The sequence below is a fragment of the Mandrillus leucophaeus genome, unplaced genomic scaffold (assembly GCF_000951045.1).
Source record: "Mandrillus leucophaeus isolate KB7577 unplaced genomic scaffold, Mleu.le_1.0 Scaffold102, whole genome shotgun sequence".
Taxonomy (NCBI): Eukaryota; Metazoa; Chordata; class Mammalia; order Primates; family Cercopithecidae; genus Mandrillus; species Mandrillus leucophaeus.
In genome coordinates this window covers 5,411,996-5,432,334 of record NW_012098321.1, presented here as the reverse complement: position 1 = coordinate 5,432,334, position 20,339 = coordinate 5,411,996, and positions in this window count along the sequence as shown.

Sequence of the window (20,339 nt, the reverse complement as noted above, 5' to 3'; positions counted from 1 at the left end):
ATTTTAAGTCACTTGTTAAAATGCACAAATTAAATATTATCTTTAAAAAACCTCAGGTATATGTTCTTTACAAAAGATATACCTTAAACAAATAAGCAATAAAAGGACACGGGAAGTATAAAAATGTAAAGATGAAAAATAGTTTCATCATGCTTTCTTGTAACATTCTGAATTTTTAAACTTTATTTTCCTGGGCTTAATATGAAAGCATCATTTACATACGTCATATAAATAGCTCATATATTTTATGACATGAATTTATGTCAGTCACCAGTTTTTCAGTGACCTGTTCCAACAATCAACCACATCTTATTCTTACTAAGCAAAATGAGCATTTATATCTGGGCATGTATGCATCATCAGTCCAATCACAATCAGCATTTCTGAACAGTGTCATCATATCTTCCTTTACTTGTTTAATCATGGTTTCATTTAGTTTTTTAAGCTTATTTACAGTGGCTACTTTAAAGTCTTTGTATTTCAAATGTGAATTCTGTTTGCTTTCATCATTTTTGTTGCCTGCTTTTTAAAATCTATATGGGTCATATTTTCCTGTTTCTTTGAATGTCTAGTAATGTTTTTTGTTGGAAATTGGGCCATTTAGATCATATGGCTGGTTTTCATTATTCACAAATTCCATATTTGTGAATTTACCTACTTGCTAAAATTTGACACCCCCTCCTCCCGCACCCAAACCAATATTCACTGTGCCTTTGTGGTCTTTCATGGATAGGAGAAGGGACGTGACATATTTTAGTCACCCAATGCACATGTTCTCAACTGAGGTCAAACATGGCAATCTCACATTATAAACAAGTGGCTTTTCACAGTCTGTCAGAGCCACTTTTTTTGTGCTATTTCACTGTTTAAAATGATCCCCAAGCATAGTGCTAAAGTTCTGTCTTTTGTCCCAAGTGCAAGGAGGCTCTATGGAGAAAATATGTGTGTTAGATAAACTTTGTTGAGATGTGAGTAATAGTGCTGTTGGCCTTGAGTTTAATGCTAATGAATCAAGAATATATATTACATGAAGTTTCTTCAAACAGAACAGAAACATACAAATAACAAGGTTATGCATTGATTAGTTGACAAAAATTTGGCTCGCTGGAACCTATCTTTGTATTTTCCCCAAAAGCAAATAGTTTAGTATTTATTAATTCAGTGTTTGTGGTAACTTATAGGACATAACTGCCTATGGTAATAAGAATTAACTGTATATTGCCGCAACCCAGTGTATTGGTTTTCACCTTCCCACACATCCAGAGTTTGTTATTGTTACTTAGTTGTCTACTTGAGTGACTGCCTGGATTATTTTGCTAACGACTCCTCCTACTGCCATACGCACTCACCCCAACCTCAACGTTACTCTGCAGTGTGAAGCTTCTGATGCTGCTCACCAGAGGCCACAGCCTTGGGTTTGCACACAGTCACCTGGGATGATGATGGTATGGTGGGATTCTCTTTCTCTGGCTGTCTCTCTCTTAACCACACTCAAGTGTAAACTCCATTAATTGCTGGCTGATTAATCAATTGTTTTTAGCAATGCCTTTAGACACAAAATAATTTAATGACTAATCCAGCTTATTTGAGGAGATAGCTCCTGAGTATAGTGTTTAAGACGTGTTGTGACCAGAAGAAGTTATTTCCAACTAGCAGACCTGACTGCGCGCGGGGGCTCGCACCTGTAATCTCAGCACTTTGGGAGGCTGAGGCAGGCAGATCACCCAAGGTCAGGAGTTAGAGACCAGCTTGGCCAACATGGTGAGCCTCCGTCTCTACTAAAACATACAAAAGTTAGCTGGGTGTGGTAGCGGGTACTACCCAGCTACTCAGGAGGCTGAAGCAGGAGAACCTGGGAGGCAGAGGTGGTGAGCCGAGATCGCGCCACTGCACTCCAGCCTGGGCAACTCTTCTGTCTCAAAAACAACAACAAAACAAAACAACAAAAAACACCTAGCAGACTTACATCTGCAATGAGTTAATCTCCCAATTCCCTTTCAGCATAACTTTCACTATTTTTGAGAGTACCTCTGGGCTTGCTTTTCTCCATGAACTGTTCTAATTATGTCATTTCCTCTGGAGGCAGAATTAGGGTTCTCTTCTACAGTTTGCTTTGCCCCAAAATCTCTGAGCTACTGCCCTGGTAGTATCTGGGAGCAGGGATAATTATTCACTTCTTTCTCAGCAGACATTCCCACTTCAGGAGCTGTGTGCTTAGCAGATGGGCAGGGCAGCCGGCCCAAGTGTTTTCAGCTGGATTCTCTCGATGTGTCACTTCCTCCCGTAAAACTAAAATAAATCCTGGGGCCCCCACATCACTAAGCTAAAGGAGAAAGTCAGGCTAGGAACTGCTTCGGGCCAACCTGCCTCCCATTCTATTCAGTCGTCCCTCTGCTCACTGTGATCAATGCATATCTGATTGCCTCCTTTGGAGAGGCTCATCAGAAACTCAAAAGAATGCAACCATTTGTCTCTTATCTACCTATGACTTACCTGGAAGCCCGTTCTCCACTTCAAGTTGTCCTGCCTTTGCTTCGAGTTGTCCCACCTTTTTTGGACCAAATCAGTGTTCATCTTACATACGTTGATTGATGTCTCATGTATCCCTAAAAGTATAAAACCAAACTCTGTTCTGACCACCTCGGGCACATGTTGTCAAGACCTTCTGAGGCTGTGTCATGAGGCTGCATCCTCAACATTGGCAAAATAAACTTTCTAAATTAACTGAGATGTGTCTCAGACATCCAGGCTTCACACACCCCAGGAGCCAAGGCAAGAGAAATTAGGGTCCCACTATTCTCAGCAGTGCTGTTCTTTAGGTAGCTGGAGGTTGGGAAGGTGAAGAGACATCCTACCTCTAGGCCTCAATTGTGCAGATGTTAACCTCAGAAGGAGGCAGCTAGGGGCAAATGGAAAATGCTGATGTTCTGTCAAAGTGGCATCGGGCATCATTGTCTGGGAATACACCCAGGGTTTGTTATCTTGCGCTAAGGAGAACAAAGATGCAAACACACACACACACACACACACACACACACACACACACACACACGAAGTGGGTTCAAGAGCAGAAAGTTTAATAGGCAAAAGAAGAGAGAGCTTCCTTGTGCAGAGGAAGGGGATGCCCAAGTTGGTTTCAAATCTCGGGTGAGATTTGGTTGATTTTATAGAGGGGCTTGAGGAGGCGGTGTTTGATTTACATAGGGTGTACAGGATTGGTTTGATCAGGTGTGCCATTTACATAGCCTGCTAAGAGGCTAGCCATCCACCTTAATCTTTTATTATGCAAATGGCGCTTTTACCTGGCTGTTGCCATGACACCTGCACACATTGGGATGGGCAGGATAAGGGAAGGAGGAATCGCCATGTTGGCTATAGCTGGCTTCTGGCATAGCTGCCAGGATTCACCTATGCAGGGTTTTAGCTTGCTTATCTCTGCTTGCAGCTTGATTTTTCAGGCTACTTTTTGTTAGAAAAGAAATGGTTTGGGGGCTTCTTCTTATTAAAGGAAAATTCCACCAAGAACTCATTTATCCTCACTAACTGCCTAAATAACGTCTTATTAATACCTATATCATTTCCTTCCTCAGGAGAAGTATTTCTAACTGTTTTGGGGCATGTTGGACAACGACTCTTTCAGGCTACTTCCTGTTAAAAAGGGGCATTGTTTGGGGGAACAGCAGCTAGGGCACCTCTTGGGGTTGAGCTAAGGGTCCTCAGAAGAATGGCGTGTTCATGCATGATTCTGTTTGCAGCATCATTTAGAGTTTGATTGCTTCTAGGCAAAAAGAGATAAATTTTACAAGAAGGTTTAGAATATAGGACTTGAACATGAGTATTAAGATTACTATTATTAGTGTGGGTACTGTAGGCCATAACTATGACAGTGAAGTTTGATACCAGTTAACTATTTTAATGGATTTTAAAACTAGCTTGCTTCCACCAGATTTTGCTGTATTTTACCAGAAGTGTTAACATATAAGTAATATTTTCCTTTGAGAAAATACATATATTCCCCCTCCCCCAGACTCACCATTAGAAGATAATTTTTGGCCTAGGCTACTTCTTAAAATTTGTAATATGATTGGGAGAAATATTTTGTTGGGTGGCTAAAGTAACTTTAGTGTTAATCTTGGCAATTTATTTTCTTCAATTATTCATCCTTTCATGACTTTCACAGACAATCTTACAACATTCTTAAACTTTCTGACTTCTCCTAAACATCCTTCCTCCAGTTGTTTCCTTTTAGGACAAGAATTTACCATACAAGATCCTTGCTTATATAAAATCTATATTCTTTATAAACTTCTTTTCATAGCTAGAGTGCACCGTATTACCAATATCAATAAAATGTCCTAGCAAGCTCAGTGACAGTAAATCTTTCATGCTGACATCTTTTCTGTAACTATTACCCCTGCTATAAGGATAATAATTAAGCAAAACAACCTTGGCTAAATCTTTCCTACAATTGTTAATCCTGTTAAAAAGATGATAATTAGGCAGAATATTACAGCAATTAGAATTTTACAACCAGAATTCCACATTGAGGGTGTCACAGTGTATAGTTCTACTGCAAATCATAGACTGAGTATATCAATTCCTGCAAGGGTGGTGTTGTAGATAATTTCTATTTAAAATTTTACTTGCTAAGATATGGAATTTCCCTTTGGGGTTCTACAAAGTTACAAATGCAATCCCATGAATGATTAAAAATTTCCTTGTAAATATATGCTAAAACAAAGTTCCAATATTTGGTGGTGAATTTTGAGAGGAAACGTCTGCATGACGAAAAGTATTTGGTGAGGCAAAGGCAGGACTCAGTAAGATGAGTAGCCCTCACTCAGTTACTTATCTTTTATGATTTTCAGCTTAGGATCTTCTATTTCTTCACGTTGATACTTAGGACGTTCCTCTGGGCTGCCAGAGGTGCTCCCTTAGCTCTCCAGGCTTTGACTTGAGTGCAATGTATCCAAGAGTTGATTCCTGTAACTTTTATTGCCAAGGGCATTGAAAGAAGAACAGTGTAGGGCACTCCCCAGCTCAGGCTTAGGGAAGATGAGAGAAAGAGCAGTGTTTATACTAATACCACGTATCCTGGGTTAAATAAAGGTGGTTCTATTTCTTGGGTTTGGACTTTTGCCAATTGTTGTGTTAATTCCTGCTGGAAGTGAACCAGAGAGGTAATATGCTTAATCAACTTAGAGGTTTCCTGATCTAATAACAAATCATTGGTAATGAAGGCCATCTATAGAGCATTTTGTAAGGTGTGTTTCTTACCCATAGTAAGGCCATGGGAAGAAAAGTGACCCAAGGAAGGTGAGTTTCCTGGGAGAGTTTTCTGAGGAGTCTCTTGATAATATCATTTGTTTTCTTTACCTTTCCTGAGGACTGCGGTCTCCAAGCACAATGGAGATGACAGTGTATGCCTAGTGCTTTTTGAGATTCCCTGTGTGACGTCTGATGAAATGAGGGGCCACTGTCACATTGAAGGTACTTAGGTTGGCCAAAGTGGGGAGTTATTTTATTAACTAGTAATTTTATTATCTCAGAGGCCTTTTCCATACAGCATGGAAATCCTTCTACCCAGTTAGTGAAAGTATCTACCCATACCAGGAGGCATTGCATGCCCTTTGATTTTGGCATGTGGATGAAGTCTACCTGCTCTTCTTCCACTGGATAGCTTTCTATCCTTTGGGTTTGAGGAAAAAAGAGCCATCTGTTTAGAGGATTATTTTTAAGACAGACCTTACAGGCATTTACAACCTGTTTGACTGTTTTTTAGTAAGTTTTCTTCTGAAAACAATCTCTGAGCACATTGATAAGTTTTATCCTTTCCCAAGTGAAAAGTCTGGCGAAGGATTTTAAGGATTTTCCATTGGCTGGAGGCTGACAAATGAAGTTTGCCAGCCTCTGACTGTAGCCATCCTGAAGGCTGGAAAGTACACCCTCAAGAAGTGGTCCATTTTATTTTTACAGGGGAGTGCCGAGGGTTAATTTCTTTTACAGAGCCTTCCCGGATTAAAGGGGATTGAAGTGTGTCGATGCCTTGAGGCTTCCTTGCCACTTACTTAGCTGCCTGATCAGCTAACCTATTTCCTTCTGCTACTTCATCTGTTCCCTTTTGATGTCCCCTACATTGCATTGCTGCTATTTCTTGTGGAAGGAAAACTGAGGATAATAACCTGTTAATTTCCTGGTGATATTTTATAAGATATCCATTAGTGATAAGAAAATGTCTTTCTGTTCAAATGGCAGCATGAGTGTGGAGAACTAAGAAAGCATACTTGGAGTCAGTGTAAATGTGAGCTACCTATCACTTGCTTAATTTAAGTGTTGTTCCAGGGGTTATCAGTTCAGCTAACTGAGCGCTTGTGCCTAGAGAAGGAGACACACTTTCGGTGACATCAGTTAGAGTGACCACTGCATATCCTGCCTTATGAATTTCTTGCTTTACTGGCTGTTTGTCAGCCAAAGGTTCCCCTTAGAGGACAGTGATCCTGCGCATTACATGGAGTGTAAACTGTTATTCCTTAGGGTCAACTTGGAGGCTTATCTGACGAGTATAGCCACTGTGGCAATAGCCTGGAGGCATCTGTAAATAATAGGTCCCCCCAGCTGCAACTAAGGCGTTGAGAAAAATATTGGATTAGAGTGGAGTTTTTGCTGAGATGGCCCTTATGATTAGGCTGTGGAAAGGTCTGGATTAGAAAGGAGAAGAGTGAGAGACTGGCTGTAGTGTTCCTTCCTTTAATTTTCAGAATTACACTAGGCTCCTGTCCTGTAATGACAGTTTGAGCTATTGGAGCCAGGGGTTTGAGCACTGGGACCCTCCTCCTGCTGGACCAGCTGTGAGACTGGTTCTGAACTCAGTGACCTCCATCTCTGGGGGGCAGTTTGATCCCCAGTGGTCTCTGCCACAGGCTGGACAGGGTTGAAGTGGCTTCTTTTTGCTGCCTGGACACTTTATTTTAAAAGTGCCCTGACTTGCCACACCGATAGCAATTAGGAGATGCATCTCAGGGATCCTGGACTTTGCAAGACTGCAAAGTAGCTACTAGAGCCTCTGTCCTTCTCCTGAGTTCCCTCTTTCTCTTGGGCCTCCTCCTCACCCCTATTATAAACTACCAAAGTGGCCACCTTCAGAAGGTTCTCCAAGGTGCTATCTGTTCCTATAGCCTGCTTCTGTAGTTTTTTTCTAATACTGGGAGCTGTCTGTGTAATAAAAATGGTCCTTTAGAATGAGCTGTCCCTCGACTGAATCAGGGGATGAGAAGGTGTGTTTTATTAGTGCCTCTCAGACTTTTCATTTAGGCTGTGGAATTCTCATCTGACTTTTTTTTTCTTCCATAGACAGTTTAGAGTAATTAAGAGGTTTGGCCCTCTTTCTTCATAGGCCCTCTAATATGCACATTAAAAAGTGTTTCCTTTTCCATTCATCTGCAGAACTATTGGGGTTCCAATCAGGGTTGTCAAGAGGAAATACTTCCTATTTGAAATGTTTTTCTATTATTTATTTGTCTTCCCTATCTCCTTTCTTCTTTTTCAGTTTATTATAGGAAACACATTTCTCATCTCCAAAATTTTCTGCTGCCTGTAGAGATGCCTGCTTTTCAGCAACAGATACGGTTTCGCTTGGGAGGAGCATAACATCCCTCCATGTGAGGTTAAACACCTGAGTAAAATTTTGGAAAGCTTTTATATACTTGTAGGGATTGTCAGAAAATCCAACTAAGTCTTCCTTTATTTGCCTAAGGTCCTGTAATGAGAAGAGAACTTGAGGGATCCCTAAATATGGGGGATTCTCAGATGGTTCTCCCAAAAATTGCTTTTCTAATTCTTTATAGGACTGACTGATATGACTGCTAAAAACAGCTGAGTTGGTTTTACAATGCTTGCAAAGGTCACAACATTGTGCAAAAGAAAATGAGTCACTTTTCTCTTCAAAGTCCTCGGGTTAAAGAAGTTCCAGTGTTTCAGAATACACTCCAGACGGGTGCAAGGTGAAGTTGGCCTGTTACCAATCTAGAAAGTTAAGAAAGAAGAAGAGGCTTTCCCTTAGTCTCCCTCCTTTCAGTGTAATCTAGGGCAGAAAGGAAGACAGTAGGAGTATCCCCCATACTGTTTTCTCTCCTGGGTCCTAACAAGGGACCCCAGCCCCTTGTTAGATGTGCCATCCATGGTTGTAGGCGTGACCCTCCAAGCAACAGAACTAGAGAAACCAGGTGATGGGATTAGTCACGTGTACCCATGCAGCCCTAGTTCTCCTCCTGTGATTCCCCTTTGAATTCCTAGATTCATGTAATCTGTGTGCATCCCCAAAAGATGGATCAGGAGTGTGCTAGATTGAACTCTATATCCTACTATTATAGCCCATGCTAAAGCATTGACCCTTAGAGAATTGTTCTGGTTAACTTCTGGACTTTAAAGCCCCTTACTAATTAAGTACTGTTTTAATTGGGGGCAGAATGGGTGCCTTAAAAGAACGTAGGGACCTAATGACAGTTTTCCTGATGACAGGACAGTATCAGACTAAAATTTGGCTTTGGAAGAATTTTACTCCTAATTGTTGAAAGCAGCGTTTTCCTGTTCACAGAAGAGGCATACAGCCTGGTCTCTCTAGTATAGGGTCACAAAAAGGGAAGAGAATTGGGAAGCTAGAGTGTTCGGGCAAAGCACAGACTGAAATCCTGCCTCATGGAGAGGATTTCTATTCCACTAGGTGGTGGTGTTGGCTTAGAAATACCATGTGCTCAGCCAGGCACAGTGGTTCATGCCTCCAATTTTGAGGCGGGCAGCTCACTTGAGGTCAGGAGTTCAAGACCAGCCTGCTCAACGTGGTGAAACCCCACCTGTACTCAAAATACAAAAATTAGCTAGGCATGGTGGCACACGCCTGTAGTCCTAGTTACTAGGGAGGCTGAGGCAGAGAACAGCTTGAACTTGGGAGACAGAGGTTGCAGTGAGCCAAGATCATGCCACTGCACTCCAGCCTGGGTGACAGCACGAGATTCTGTCTCAAAAAAAAAAAAAAAAAAAGAGAGAGAGAGAGAGAGAAAGAAAGAAATGCCATATGCTCACTAGAGGAAGGGTAGAAAGAGAAGCGATTATTGGGAAAGACTCCTAGAGAATCACAGAAAATAGATAGGATTCCCAGTTACTACAGCATTTGATATTTTTTCCTAACAGTACTATTTGCCTGAACTGTAACAATTCCCATACATTGCATACCCAGAGAGGATAGGAGGATAGGAGACATGACAATCATGAATAGGAAAGGAAGACATTTTGTGACAGGATAGTTGGAAACCCTTTTGCCAGCACCCGGTCAGGTGGTCAAAGGCTGGGGTTAGTCCAGAAGCCTTTGGATAACACCAGGGTTTAGAAATCTTTCATTGCTTTAGCACCTTTCCCAGCCCCACATAATGGCTAGGTCCTCCCTGAAAGGAAACTGTTTTGAAGCATGGCCAACCTGCCTAGTGACTTATAGGCATTGGGGGGGTTCTCCATGTTCTCCCCAGCAAGCCTTACATCTGAGACTTTAAGAATGGAAGTCACCTTTTCAGCATTTAAATGGCTGTTGGATGCTTCTTACTGATTTGATTTAATTTTAAATGGAGACCAAGAGCCTCAAAATGAAAAGACACAGTTGAAAGCTAAGGTTCACTCCTATACTCACTGCTCCCTCTGATGATTATAACTTCCGGTCCGATTCAGATCCTGGACAAGCCCCCAAAATGAAGTGGCATCACTGTCTGGGGAAATACCTGAGGGTTCGTTCTCTTGCATTAAGGAGAATAAAGACGTGGACACACACACACAAAGACACAAACACACAAACACACACACACACACACATGAAGTGAGTTTAAGAGTGGAAAGTTTATCAGGCAAAAGAGGAGAGAGTTTCTCCATGCAGAGGAAAGAGATGCCCATGTGAGTTTTGGGTTTGGGGCAAGATATGGTTGATTGTGTAGAGGGGCTTGAGGAGGTGGTGTTTGATTTACATAAAGCTTAGTGGACTGGTTTGACTAGGTGTGACATTTATATAGCCCACAAAGAGGCTGTCCTTTCCAGCTTAATCTTTTCTTATGCAAATGGGGCTTTTACCTGACCAGCACCATGGCACCTGCACACATGGTGACAAGGAAAAGGGAAGAGGGAATTGCCATGTTGGATATACCTGGCTTCTGGCATACCTGCCAACATTCACCTATGCAAAATTCTGACTTGCTTTTCTATGTTTGCAGCTTGATGTTTCAGGCTACTTTTTGTTAGAAAGGAAATGATCTGGTGGCTGCTTTTTATTAAAGGAAAATTCCACTGAGAACTCTTTTAAATGCCTAAATACTTTCTTTTTTTGAGACAGAATCTCATTATTTCGCCAGGCTGGAATACAGTGGCACCAACTCAGCTCACTGCAACCTCTGCCTCCAGGGTTCAAGTGATTCGTCTGCCTCAGCCTCCCAAGTAGCTGGGACTACAGGTGCATGCCACCATGCCCAGCTAATTTTTGTATGTTCAGTAGAGATGGGATTTCACCATGTTGGCCAGAATGGTCTTGATCTCTTGACCTAATGATCTGCCTGCCTCAGCATCCCAAAGTGCTGGGACTACAGGCATGAGCCACCACACCTGGCCAATAATTTCTTATTAACTCCTATATAACTGTCCCTCTCAGGAAGATTATCCTCTGACAGGGATTTGGGTGGAGAGTGCACCTTGTTTTTTTGGCTGTAGCAGATGATGTGGAGTTTCTCTCTCAGTGACCTGGGAGGCTGGACAGATGCTGTGGGTTTTGGTTGAAACAGCACAGAGTTTTGCATTTCTTAACAACTGTTTGCATATTGTCTTGAATAATTTTTTTCTTTTTGCACTTGCTGTATGCCCTTAGGGCCATTTTCAGAAAGTTTAAGTGGTCACTATCTTTAGTAATATTTACTAATTTCACTGGGGCAGGGGTCGTCAGAGCACCTAACACTCCCATGCTGAATGTGGAACTCCTTGTTTATGTTCTGTAATATTTTTAGCAATACCACATATTCATATGCAATGCACTCAAAATCTATAGTCAATTCTACTGTTTCTGCTACTTGTGAAAGGATAAGTAGGTTGTGCATTATAAGACATCTGTGATGAACAATCATATGATAGAGAGTAAACTATTCATAAAGTACTAAAATGTATGCATGCCAGTTGCTAGGTGCCACTGCCCTAGATTATTATCTTTGCTGTAAATTCCAGATGCATTCATTTGCTACAGCTGGTGTAACAATGTACTACAGATGGGGTGGCTTCAACAACAGATATTTATTTTCTTACATTTCTGGTCACTGGAAGCCTGGGCATGGACAAACAGGGGTGTAAGGGACAAACCTGCTCCAGGTCTGTCTCCTTGGCTTGTAGATGACTATCTTCTCTCTGGGTCTTCACATCATCTTCCTTCTGTGTATGTTTGTGTCCAAATTTCTTTTTCCATAAGAATGCAAGTCATTAAATTAGGGCTCACCCTAATCACCCTAACGGCCTTACTTAATTTACTTACCTCTTTAAAGAGTCTACCTCCAAAAAGGGTTACATTCTGAGGCACTAGGGGTTAGGATTTCAGCATATAAATTTTGGAGAATAAGGTAGAACCTATAAAACCAAGTAATAAGGTTATATTAAGCTGCTATTCAGTTTACTTTCAATTTTTTTTTTAATTTGCAAATGAATTATAGGAAAATATAGAAATATCAGAATTTCCAGTAGAACCAAGTCGGTAATAAAAGAATGTTGAGTAAAATTGCTAATAAAGTTTTAAAACCTCATAGGTATCTTTGCATTAAAAAATATTACTTGGCATATATTTTAAAGAAAAATTTGAAACAACATTAAAATATGTTTAAATATGATTAAACATGCTTAAATATGCTTAGATATGATTTAATCATTTTAAAATATTAAATCTCCAAATCTTGTAGCACTGATCAAAAGTGCAAGTCTCATAACCAAAACATGCTCGTACATTTTTAAATAACAGGATAAATTTTGATAGATCAATATATTTAAAACTGGAATTTTAAAGTGTAATAACTTTTAATTTTAATATGGTTATTTATGGTATAAGCACACTTAGCTAATAAAACAGTAAATCTGTCATAAATTTAAGTAATGATATTTTTTCATTGATAATCTTCAAGATGGTATTAATTTCTAGTATTTCCCCTTTGCTTTCCTTGTTTTCAGTGTTTAAATGAAAGTTAAAACATTCCTTGTCTATATTTCCCAATACTCAGAAAGTATACATATTCCTTTTCCAAAAATCTAATATGTAATTTTAAAAATACATAGATATTATTACTATATATTTAACATTTTCCCAACCTATTTATTAATACTTTCAAAAATATTCTCTACAACTACAAAACAAAGCATTATAGTGCTATCAGGCCAATTTTAATGCATTTTATACTTGGACTTGCAAATTACTCTACTTTATTAAAGAAGGTAAATGAACAAACTTAGTCCATTTCCCAACTGCAATTTTTTAAATTTCCTGTTGCTATAATCTGAATATTTTTGTTCCCCCAAAATTTTTATGTTAAAACATAATTACCACTGTAGGAAGCAGGTCTTTTGAGAAGTGATTAGATCATGATGGCGGAGCCCTCATGAATGAGGTTAATGCCCTTACAAAAGAGGCCCCAGAGAGCTGCCTTATGCCTCCCACCATGTGAAAACATGGTCAGAAGGTCTCACCTTCAAACCAGAGAGCAGGTCCTCATCAGACACTGACTCTGCTGGAGCTTTCGTCTTAGGCTTCCTATCCTCCAGAACTGTGAGGAATAAATTTGTTTTGTTTAAAAGCCAACCAGTCTAAGGTATTTTTTTACAGCAGTCCTCCTTTAAGATATACTTTTAGCTTTCCTTTTCATTTATTTGTACTTCCTCCAAATTCTTTAAACCTAAGCCAGTAAGTGTATTAACTTAAATGGACTCAATCAGCATGATAAAGTTTGTATTGTAACCGAGTTCTGGACCAGTCATGGTGGTTCATGCCTATAATCCTAGCAGTCTTGGAGGCTACAGTTGGAAGATTGCTTGAGGACAGGAATTCAAGATTAACTTGAGCAATGTAGTGAGACCCCCATCTCTTAAAAAAAAAAAAATAGAATTCTGGTATATAATTGCCACAACATAATTTACAATTAACCAGAAAGTAACTAGTATTGATTTTGTTCACTATTACTGTAGGAGGCACCAGGGGAAAAAGTGAGCATGAGAAGGTCTTTGCCCCACAATCCTCAAACCATGTCGGTAAGAATCCTTCCTTGTGTCACCAAGAAGCTGCCATCTAATAAATGAGCTGATTTCAAGTTTTTCCAGTGATTTAGACATAATTGTTGAGAAATCCATTGTAATGGTTAATTTGATGTGGTGACTTGATTGCACCAAGTTACACTTAGATATCTGGTTAAACATTATTTTTGAATGTGTCTGGGAAGGTGTTTCTGGAAGAGATTAGCATTTGAATTGGTGCTGAGTAAAGCAGATGGCCCTCCCCACTGCTGACAGGCATCATTCAATTCCTCAAGGTCCTAAATAGAACAAAAAGGTAAAGAAAGGTTGAATTCTTTCCTGTTTGAGCTGGAACATAGATCTCTTCTTACCCTGGCATCCCTGGTTCTCAGACCTTCTGGCTCAAACTGGAATCTATACTATCATCCCTCCAGTTGTTAGGCCTTACATCTAGAACTCCGGCTTTCCAGGGTTTCTAGGTTGCAGACAGCAGATTGTGGGACATTTCAGCTTCTATAATTGCATGAGCCAATAGCTCATAATAAATCTATTTATATGTATTTTGTTTTACGAGGAGAATCCTGGCTAATATAATCATATGTCTTCTTCTAGAACATAAAGAGTCTCCTAGACTTATACCCTTTTCAGTATTTTCCTAAGACTAAAGTAAAAAAATTTTGGCCTAGCGCCACTCCAGAGATGTTCTAAAATTGTATTTTCCTTTATTTTCATTAAAAACTCTGACAGGTCACTTCATAGTTTTTAATATCTCCATTCCCTTTCGTCCATTGTCAGTGGTGCCAGGAATCATTTTGTTGCAGTTATTTCTCTGATGGTAATGCCTTCATTAACTAGTTTATCAGTTTCCTGTATCCTAGCCTCTTTAGATTAATAGGGTAGATCACGTGGCTTTAACATAGTAGACAATGTGTGTTCAGTTTTAAAAGCCTCATATTCTTCATTATTTTAGGTAATGAAATGTCTATGCTGTCTCAATAGATACCATGGAAACCAAACAATAGAATACAAATGCATTGATGTAAATCCATCTCCTTTCCTGAAAAAACAAATAAATTGAATATTCTACTTATGGAGATCTGATCATAGAACCTGTAAGTGCTTATAGATTTATTAAAAATTATCCAATTAAAAAACTACATAAATCATCACTTGAGAGTACATAAAAATGGTTTCCATAATCTTAGTCAATGTCTACTACAGCATTTAGTATAATGGACTTGGAGTTATATCGACTAGATTTAAAATCATATCTATGACACTTACTGTGTGAACTTGGAAAAGTATTTTGCCTCTCTAAGCTTTAGATTTTCCAGTTTTAAAATGGAAATAATAATATCCAGTAGATTAATATAAATGTGCAGAGTGACACAGAGTGGGAGACAGAAAGAGAAGACTTCCTATATTTTTCATATCATCCCTGAGCCTCCTTTTCTTTTTCAGGACCAGCTGCATACTTTCCCTTTGATTTAGAAATGCCTTAATAAGGACAACTGCAATAACAACAGTAACGTATTATAAGCAATCAGATGTCACTGATGATAGGCTCTGCTCTAGATTTTTTTAAAAAAATATTTACTGGTCACAGTAACCTTATGAAGTAGGAGATATAAATATTTCAAGTCTACAGAGGAAAAAATTAGAGCACAGAGCAGTCATGTAACTTGTCTGAGGTCATATAGAAAGCAAGTGGAAGAGTTAAGACTTAATTCAGCTCTTCACAATCATGTACATTTCATTCAATACTGATATCCTTTCAGTATACATTACTTATGCTAAATCTTGTGTGACTTCTGTTTGTGACATTTGCAACCAGTGTTCCTAATGTATATCTCACACAGTATTTAAAATGCCATCCAAAAGTGGCAGGAATCATCATTACAGCAGTAATCCTACTAGCAGTGCCAATGATGATGATGATGATAATGACTACAATTGAATTGTTTACTCTGTGACATGGTAATATATGTCAACATGGAAAATACTCTGAATTGCTTATAAGCAAGTTTTTATTATGCAAATTTAAAATGAAATTGAGTGATGAACTAACTACCTCTTTATAGCAACAAAAAGGAACAAAAAGAGACCCCAAATAACTCAATAAGCTGAATTCAAATATGAGCATATGTGTGAAATAATATGACTGAATTGTTTATGAAAAGCTGTCAACACATATTCAGTATAAGAATTGGATCAACTAAGTCTTAAATTTAAAACTGTTTCAACAAGCTTTTGCTTAGTCTATTTCTTTATTTTTTCCTTAAATTACTGCAGATATTCTTATACTTAGGGAGAAATGTACTATAAATTGTTGCCCTAAATGTGACAACACATTTGCAAGTTATTAATGTGCTTATTAGAGAAACATTCTGTATTTTCTTTGAAAATCTCATAGTGCTTTTTTCTTGTTAAGAAAATCTTCAACCTTTTGCCTTAAGCATTGCTTTTTCTGGGTGATACAATCCTAAAGAGCATTGGTGATGAACAATTTTAATAGAGAGTATAAAAATACTTTTTTAAAGGATATACTCCAATGGAAATAATTTATTTCCTAACAGATAATATTTTTCTCAATCTTCTTCGTTTTTTCTTCAAGATCAAGTTTGTAAATCTCACTTTGCTTTTGGTGCTCTCCATTTATGGCTATTAGAGTTTTGGGTTCATCCAATCATACTTAAAGATTGCCAGCTAAAAACTTCAAAAAATATTAACATATAGACATACAGAGGCACACTTACAATAACACTATAAGGTTGGAGAAATCTAGGAGATAAAAATTTTAAATCACTCTTTGTTTTATTGTCATTCCTCTTTCAAATACTATATTATTAAAATTTCTGAAGCTATGAAAGTGGTTTATTTACAGATATATTAAGATATAAAACACTAATTATTATATGCTCTACTTTAAAATATTATAATCAAGCAAAGGCAAATACCCTTTATGAATGGGAGAAAGAATGAACAGTGTATAATATACTTGTAAATTAAAATATATTTGCATTAATAGACAATACCATGGATATTCTTCATCAAATATCAATGAGAATTTTCTCCCTTTGCCTCGACTATTTCATTATTCTATCTTCCGCTTGTCAGCTAGATTGAATTTTGATGTTGTATGTATATATAAAATATTTTGTCTTATAGTATACTATCTCATATAATTTTTCAGTCTTTGAGGAACTGTCATAAATGATTACAAAATTAGACTAAAAAGTTTGAAAACATTTAGACCATCTGAAACAAAGGCCTAAATGAGCATTTGAATAACTTTATATTCTTTACAGAGATAAAAATCTTCACCCAATATTTGAAACTTCCTCCATATTTTGCAATACTTTTGGACTTTATTAAAAATTGGAGTTTTAAATGTGTTGTAGCCTAGCCATTGAATAGTGGTATAAATTTCAAAACAAGATTGAATAGATATTTTTATCTGTCTCAATTCTTCACGCATTATCAGTTAAGGTGCTCACAGACAGAAGACTGCAGCAGGATAACTAATAGTTACAGTGGAGAGATGTTTTTGGTAGAGTAGGAACCTGCATTTGGCTAAGACAGTTATCTGACAAAGTGGCGATAACATTAAATTTTATAATAGGGAATGGGGACGGTGAACTAGACTTTGTGGCTCATGCAATTTAGTCACACAAAAACTTACCCAAAATGCATGCCACTGAGTATTCGTGTAATTAAGTTATTCTCTGTATCTCCTTATAGCATAACATAAAGACATCATGCAGCATTTATTCACCTGGAAAAGTCTGTAATAACTAAATTTTGACCTGTTTTTACATATGCTACTTTGACAAGGAGAATTCAATAAATCAAATTATATAATTCTCATGTTCCTTGAAAGCATGTTAATAACAAGTCTTATGTTTAAGGAAAACTGAAAGCCTAGGGTAAAAAATTTCTATGCATGGACTCCAGTAGAACCAATATTTCAATAATCTAATTGAAAATAGTTCCATCTCATGTGGAGACCTGCAGATATAGTATATAGGATCATAGTTATTCAGAGACATGAGAGGGAACTTCATTAAGGATAGTGTTCAAAGTAAAGGTGAAAAGAGACAGTAAAAATTAATGAAATATATGCATTTAAAAACTTAAATCCAGCTTATTTTTTGAGAACTGATTACTTGTATACTTATAGTCTCAAGTCAAACTGCAGTAGAATTACTCTCGGTGTTTACATTTACTAAAGTAATATCAAGTATAAGAAGAAACTCTGATCCCTGAGTAATGATAATGAAAAATTTTTCAAGCAACAATTAAATATTCAGGAATCCTCCTGTTTGCAGAACTGCCTCAGGCCACATTTAGTTACAGAGGCTATGGAGGCAAATCAACAGTGAGCAATGCCCCATTTATTCTACATTGCTGGGTAATGAGGTATTCCAGCAAAGATAATTTTTCCAGTGAAGTTTTATACCCTCAAAAAATGTTTTTATGGAGCCAGTTTTTTCTACCAGCACTTATGTCTTCTAGTCTTGAAGTTTTCTACCAGCATTTGTGTCTCTAATATTCAGATTCTCTTCTGCAAGTTTAAAAAGTCCATTTCTAACTCAAAAGTATATGGTTCTTCAAAATTTTTCTAGTGTTATATTTAACTTCTTCCTTTAACAGAGTAGTTTCCGGAGACTATGTAATTAAGTCTTACTGTCATTGATATGGTTTGGATGTATGTCCCCTCCAAATCTCATGTTGAAATGTGATCCTCAATGGCGGAGATGAGGTCTGGTGGGACATGTTTGGGTCACAGGGGCAGATCCCACATGAATAGCTTAGTGTCCTCACCATGGTAATGACTGAGTTTCACATTCTGATAGTTCACACCATTGTTTAATGGAACCTGGTACTTCCTCCCCTCTCTCTTGCTCGCTTTCTCACTGTGTGATTGATATGCCTGCTGTCCCTTCACCTTTTGTCATGAGTGGGAGCTTCCTGAAGCTCTCAAAAGAAGCAGATGCTGGCACTATGCCTCTTGTACATCCTGAAGAACCATGAGCCGCATACAACTCTTTTGTTTATAAATTACTCAGCCTCAGGTATTTTTTTTTACAGCAACACAAAAGAGACTAACACAGAAAATTGGTGCTGAATCGTGGGACATTGTTATAATTGAATTGAAAATGCAGTACCAGCTTTAGAATTGGGTAATGAGTAGAGGTTAGACGGAGTTTGAAGGGGTCAGAAGAAGACAGCAAGGTGAGGGTATGTTTGGAACTTCTTAGAGACTGGTTAAATGCTTTTAACTAAAATGTTGATAGAAATATGAACAGTGAACGCCAGGCTAACAAGGTTGCAGATGGAAATGAGGAATTTATTGGGAACTGATGCAAAGGTCTCCCTTCTTAATTCTTAGCAAAGAACTTCACTGCATTGTGTCCATGACCTAAGAATGTGTGGAAGACTGCTGAGGCAGGCGGATCACGAGGTCAGGAGATCAAGACTATCCTGGTTAATATGGTGAAACCTCATCTCTACTAAAAATACAAAAAATTAGCCGGGCGTGTTGTGGGCACCTGTAGTCCCAGCTATTCGGGAGGCTGAGGCAGGAGAATGGCATGAACCTGGAAGGCAGAGCTTGCAGTGAGCCGAGATCGTGCCACTGCACTCCAGCCTGGGCGACAGTGTGAGATTCTGTCTCAAAAAAAAAAAAAAAAAAAAAAAAGAGAGAGTGATGACCTGGGGTACCTGGAAGAAAAATAATTCTAAGTAGCAAAGCATTCAAGATGTAGTGTGGCTGTTTCTAACAACTTATAATCAGATGCAGATGCAAAGAAATGACTTAACATTGGAACTGATATTTAAAAGGGAAGCAGAGTGTACAAGTTTGTAAAATTTGCAATCTGGCCATGAGATAGAAAAGAAAAAAAGCCTTTTCAGGAAAGGAATATAAGAGGGCTGCAGAGCAACCACTTCCTATACTAATTAGCATGACTAAAATTGAGCCAAGTACTACTAACCAAGGCAATAGAGAAAAGACTTTGAAGCCATTTCAGGGATGTTTGAGGCAGCGCCTTCTATTACAGGCTCAGAGACTGAGAAGGAAAGAATCATTCTGGGGGCCACGACCAACACCCTGTTGCTACACACCGCTTCAGGACACTGTTCCCTGAATCAAGACCACTCCAACTCCAGCCTCAGCTCAAAGGGCCACAGACACAGCTCAGGCTTCCATTCTTAAGGTCACCATAACCCCTGGCTGTTTCCATGTGGTGTTAACCCTACAGGTGTGCAGAATGCATGAGTGAAGGAGGCTTCACAGCTTCTAGCTGGATTTCACAGATGTATGACAAAAGCCTGCTGCAGGGAGGAAGCCCTATCATAAAGCTTGTGCTAAGGCAGTGCTGAGGGAAGACGTAAACTTGAAGCCCACACACAGAGTCCCCGCCAAGGCACTGCCTAGTGGAGCTGTGGGAAGGTGGCCACTGCCTTCCAGGCTCCAGGACAGTGGAGCAAATGGCAGCTTGTATCCTGAGCCTGGAAAAGCTAAAGGCAGTCAGCTCCAACCTTTGCAAGCAGTCATGGTGAATATACCCTGTAAAGTCACAGGGGCAGAGCTACCTAAGGTCTTGGGAGCCCACCCCTTACACCAATATGCCAAGGATGTGAGACATGGAGTCAAGGATTATTTTGGAGCTTTAAGGTTTAATGCATGTAAACACTTGCTGTGTTTTGGACTTGCATGTGACCTATTGCCCCTTTCTTTTGGCCGATTTCTGCCTTTTGGAATGGGAATGTTTACCCAATACTGGTACCACTACTGTATCTTGGAAGTAAATATATATTTTTTTAATCTTGTAGGTTCATAGGTGGAAGAAACATGACTCGAGTCTCAAATGAGACAAATGAGACTTTGGATTTTTTAGTTAATGCTGTAAGAAGTTAAGACTTTAGGTCTAGGCACCGTGGCTCACTCCTGTAATCCCAGCACTTTGGGAGGCCAATGCAGGAGGATCACAAGGTCAGGAGTTTGAGAACAGCCTGACCAACATACTGAAACCTCATCTCTACTGAAAATACAAAAA